We start from the raw sequence: 5,737 nt of genomic DNA on the forward strand, positions 1-5,737 counted from the left end.
AAATTACTACTCTCTCTCATTTCTATCTCTCTCACTCTCTCTTTGAAAAAAAAAAAAAAAAAAAACATCATGGAGGACAAAATGATTTCTAGCCAGAGTGTCTTCTTCTGGGAGTTTGAAGTCAAGTAAAATAAGTTAACTGATATTTCTAGGGTCCCAGACAAACAGAACAACTTGACCAAAGTGTTGGTGCTCTGTTCTTGTTCCGGGGTGGCCTGAACCTCAGTCCTGATTATTCCTAGCAATGAACCTCCGAGTAGAGGCCACGGCCTTGGTGACGTCAACGCCCACAGCAATGGCATTAGTAACGTGCTTTGACAAGCGAGGAAACTCAGAAGAGTGAAGCCGTCTTGCAGAGTCACCACGGCCTGGCAAGCGGTTGAAGTAGGAGCTCGATCCTAGCAAACGGCAGCAGGAACGGCGCTTCAGGGTGGCCAGGAGTCAGTTTAAAGATTTTGCTGCCATGAAGCGGCATTCACAAGCTTCGTTCCCCACTTCCTCTGTCAATATTTTTATTTATGGAAATCAGTACATTACAGAGACTCAGTATATGCAGCTCCGGAGTCAGACCCAATCTGAACCTAGGCTGAGTCATGAGCCGTGTGACACTGGATAAGTCACCTAACCTCTCTGGGCTTTGGTGTCCTCATTTATAAGGAAGTGGGTGGGAATAATACCCACATTGTGGTGAAATGAACTCGGGGAGTGGATGTGAAGGGCCCGAGCATGATCAGGTATCTAATAGAACCTCAGTCCCAGCCACTCCAAGGGCGGTGATGCTCACTCAGAGACAGACTAGCCGCTGTCACTCTTAGAAACCTTTAAGCCTTCAACGTCATAAACTTGGTGACTTGGCCACCATTGGCTTCCTCATCCGCCTTAACTTGAGCTCCCTCTAAAGCAGAGCCAGAGACAAGGAGCAGGGAGCGGGGAGTCCCCAGGGAGGAGGGATGAGTGACCAGGAGTGAGATGGGGAAGGAGGAAAAGTCAACCCAGGAATCATGGGCTCGGGGGCCACAGGGGACACTGGTCGGGTCCTTTAAGACCGTCCAAGGTCTGGAAGTCCAGACTGCCTCCTAGAAACTTGTGTTGGAGGATGGACAGGGAGAGGGGCTTCATCCTCAGTAGCCCTCGCCATCAGTTGAGGGTCAGCCAAGAAGGCCTGTGCCGAGAGAGCTGGTCCACGGCCAGTGTCAGAGCCTGGCAGATGACAAGACGCCTGTTCTTCTTGGCTGCGATTCTGTGACTATGCAGGGAACCCAAACCCACGTAGACCTTGCCCACAGCACCGGCTGGCAACAGGGCACCAGGTGGTGCACGAGAGCAGGCCAACATACCTCTGCGCCAGTCCCCCACCACTCAGCTCTCCCTGTGCCCGCCACGGAGTTGAGTCTGCACTGTCTGCCAGTGGGTGCCAGTCACCACCTCCCGGGGACCTCCCACAGGAAGATGGGTGGAAGACGGATGGCAGCAGGCCCTGGGTCCGCAGTGATGCTCCTCCCCTCCTTCCCCTCATCCAGTTTCCCTCCCCCTCACTGCAGATGGTCTAGATGGCTGGGGCGGCCCGATCTCCAACCCTATAGGGCCTGAGGGCCTGGCTGCCGGGCCCTCCTGGGGCCATGGTGCTGCCTTTGCCATTTTCTGTTGTTGGAAGCATCAAAAGATGCCCCCTCCCCAGGGAAACCCTGGACGTACTCCTCCCTGCCATGGAAGCCTCACCAGGGGCCACTTGGAGTCACCCAACAAGGGGTTCTATCCGCTGGGCTGTTAACTACATCTTCCTCCACGTGCGTTCTCTGCTGGGCACGGACAAGGGACACAATGATCCAGGCTTTCTGCTCACTGCCGCAGTCCGGCTGCAGCAAAATAACCCGGGGGGTGATGAACAACTTTTGTACATTGATACAGCAGGAGTGGGAGCCGTTTATTGTAGGACAGGAGGGGTATGTATACATTCCACACAGCTTATCTTAATTAACATAAACTAGATACAGCAGTCAACCAATAAGGAATCTCCACACTTAATGGCTCGCTGGCGTGACTTCACAAACCACTCCCTCTGCAAAATGCCAGGCGCCATCCTGACTTGTTTACAGACGCTAACAGCTCACTCCCATGAGCCGCCCCCCCCCACTGTCTACCCCACACCCCCTGGTCTCTGACCTTCTGATCCCGCTCCTCCGGCCATCCCGGGATCAGCCTTCCGAGCATCTGCTGCCGTCCGGGAGTCTCAGTAGGTTCTCACCGCAGACGCTTCTCCCTACACCCGGCCCCACGCACTGCTGGGCGCTGTGCCTGCTGGAAGAACCTTCCTTCCCTCTGCCTGCAGGACGGTGTGACTGCAGCCAGCATGGTCCATTTCTGATTCTCACCAGAATATCAAGCTGACCACGTTAAGCCAGAGCTGAGCTTCCTTTGGCAGGTCATCGGTGAGAGCTAGCTGAGGCCTTAGAGTCACAGAGGCAGGTGACAGAGGAGTCTGTGCCTCCTGCTCTCGTGCCTTGTTTTCTGCCCTGTGCTGAATGTCCCACTTCCATCATGTGATGGACCAACCATTAGTTGCCCACCTGATAGTCCCCTGTCCTGATGGATATCTCTGGTCACAGTCACCTGTCCTGGGCTCAGGCACTTGGTCTCTTTGAAGACCCGGTGGCAGGCCAGGAGCTGCATTTTGAATGGTGAGTTGTTCTTCGGGGTGGAGGTCATGGCCTTGCTGTAGCACCCAGGAGACTCTGCTGGTGTCTCCACCTGACTTACAGACACGAGATCTGCCAGATCCAATGCCTGAGGAGCAGGGCAGCTGGGTTCTGCTCAACACCTGCAGCCTCCCAACTCACGGGCATCTCCGTGGATGGGAATGGCACACCCAGTGTGGCCAATGCTGCCGACAAAATTGGACCCAATGTGAGAAATCTTGGAGCAGTGCTTCGTTTATCAACGGCTTCCACGCATCCCCACTGAAGCGAGCATTCTGGGTTCCCTGGTATCAAGTCTCAGCTGAGACCGTGTATCTGACAGTTCCTGAAGTCCCCTGGGTGGACTGATGGACTCCTTTCGACAGTGTATAATCTCTCTGCTAAAAAGCTATAGGAGCTGAGCATGGTGGTGCAGGCCTGTAATCCCAGTGACTCAGGAGGCTGAGGCAGGAGGATCGCAAGTTCAAGGCCAGCCTCAGCAATTTAGTGAGACCCTGTCTCTAAGGAAAAAATATAAAAAGGGCTGGGGATGTGGCTCGGTGGTTAAGTGTCCCTGGGTTCAATTCCTGGCACCCCTAACCGCACCACCACCACCAAAAAAAGGGGCGGGGGGACCTAGGAAGCTTTGGGGAGGGATTGAGAGAATATTTATCATTTACACTTGCTGCTTAACAGAGTCTTTTCTCTAGGCAACCTCGTAGCTCATTCCCTGGCGAGTCTGAGAAGTGGTTCAAATCTGGAAGCCGGGCAGGAACTCATAATTTTCTATTTCAGTGCCGACACCAGTCTCCCCGCATTCAGTTGCTTTGGATCTTTAGTTGTTGTTGTATAAATAATACTGTTACTGGCTGCCTATGGCGCCCATTTCTAGAAACACCTGGGTTTCTCGGCCTAGGTCTCATGGTGGGTCACAAGCACTTTGGCCTTACCACCCACCGAGGTCATCACAGTAGCCTGGTCTCCCACACCCGGTGCCACCACCTACCCTCTGCTGGTCCAGAATCCTGCCATCCCTGTGGGTACCATCCCCATGGTAGCATCTTCTGCCCCCAATTCTGGCTGACAGAGGGCAGTGACCACTTAGGCTTTCCTGAGTGCCAGGGTATTTGGATTGCTTTGATAAAGGAATGTCCCACAAGCCCACCTGGCGGGCTGGTCCACTGGTGTGCGTTCCGTCTCCCTAATGAGCCGGTTCCATGTGTCTCCTCCTCTGCACCTCCGACTCCCTCAGTATCTTGCTCATCACCCGGCACTGACCAATAGGAATAAAATGTGACCCACTTAGGCATTTTTGCATTTGTCTAGTAGCCTCAGTAAAAAATGAAAAGAAACAGATAAAATAATAACAACATTATTATAATAATTATTAACCTAACCAACCCTAATAATTAATAATTATAATAATAATGTTATTATCATTATTTTGGTACTGGGGATTGAACCCGGGGGTGCTCTATCACTGAACTGCATCCCCAGGCCTTATTTGTTTTTTAAGACTGAGTCTCCCTAAGTGGCCATGGGTCTTGCTAAGTTGCTGAAGCTGGCTTCAAATATGCAATCCTCCTGCCTCAGCCTCCTAAATTGCTGGGATTACAGATGCAAGCCACCATGCCCAGCAAAACAGGCGAAATTGATTAGAATTATATATTTTATTTAATCCACCATTTATCCAAAATTTTATTATTTTAACACGCGCCACGAGCCCTATTTCACCCAGAATGCAGTGTTGCTTCTAACTCACTGTGGCTGCCATGTTGGACTGCTTGGCTCTGGGGTCCTACTGAGTCCAAGCTTCAAGAAGTCATCGCTATGACAGGTTTGGATCAGCTCCAGGTGTCCGTGGCATGGCATGAACTCCAGTTCCTGGATCTAGTCTTATATTTTGTTCCCCCAGCTAGGCACTCTCAGCCACACTCCCGGTGACCCCCAGCTCCTGGCACACCCTGCAGCCCTTGGGGAGATAAGCAATTGCTTCCCATGGCAGAGACTGTCCTTCCCCACCCAGGCTCTGCTGAGACCCGAGTCTGACCTATGCGGGAGACAGGGATGGATCTTAGAGAATTCTGTGAAGCAAGGAGTGGAGATGGCCGGGGGGCTACGGGGAAAGGGATTGAGGAGTGACTGTCTCATGGGCACAGACCTTCAGTTTGGGAAGATGGAAGAGTTCTGGAGGTGGATGGTATGTTGGTGCCCGACAATACAGCTGCATTTAATATGGACCTAAAATTGGTTAGGAGGATAAATTCTATATTATGTGCATTTTAGCATAATAGTGAATAAAGATGAGACATATCTGCCTCACATCAGGACTTCCGATGGCAGAGGGAGGGTGCTGTCCTCAGAGGGCTCAAGGGAATTAGGAATTTCAAAGTCCTAACACCAAGGCCCCCTCCTTCCCTGTCCATGCCTGAGGCAAGAAAACTGCTGGATGTGCCCATGCGGTCTCCCTGGTTTCACTACCTTTGATCAAATTCTCGGCTTGCTTGTGGGCAGGGCCTGCCCCTTGGCTTTGGGAGATGAGGCCATCTTTAGAGGGAAGGAAGCCCTCTAGGTTTCCTGGTTTGCCCTGAATCAATGGCCTCTCATTTGCTCCTTGCAAGGCTTCTAATGCAGGTAGAAGAAGCAACTAGTGCCATTTAATTACCATTGCTCTAAACCTTTCAAGTGCAGGAGCTATTGCACAACCTGGTGCTCCACTTTCCACTGCACCTCCCTCTCCACCGTGGGGGAAGGTCTTAGGAATTGTGAAGCATGGCGCACTAAGGGTCCTCCCCACCCTACTCACCACCTCCATGGAGCCCTTGTGGTATCTATCCACTGAAGTTGCTTCCTAGGCCCACCCGACTCCTCTTTTCCTGAACTATACTGAACGCAGAGCCCAAGATAAGGCCTTCTGGGCACATAGCTTATCTGGGAGGTGGACCCAGGGAATGGGCCTCTGGGACTGCAGGGAAAGCCAACAGAAGAGTATGTTGTTGAGTCGGGCACTGCAGGGGGCACCAAGGCTGGATCCCACTGGAACCTTCTGGAAGCATGAAAGA

The sequence above is a fragment of the Marmota marmota genome, unplaced genomic scaffold (genome assembly GCF_001458135.2).
Source record: "Marmota marmota marmota unplaced genomic scaffold, marMar, whole genome shotgun sequence".
Lineage (NCBI taxonomy): Eukaryota > Metazoa > Chordata > Mammalia > Rodentia > Sciuridae > Marmota > Marmota marmota.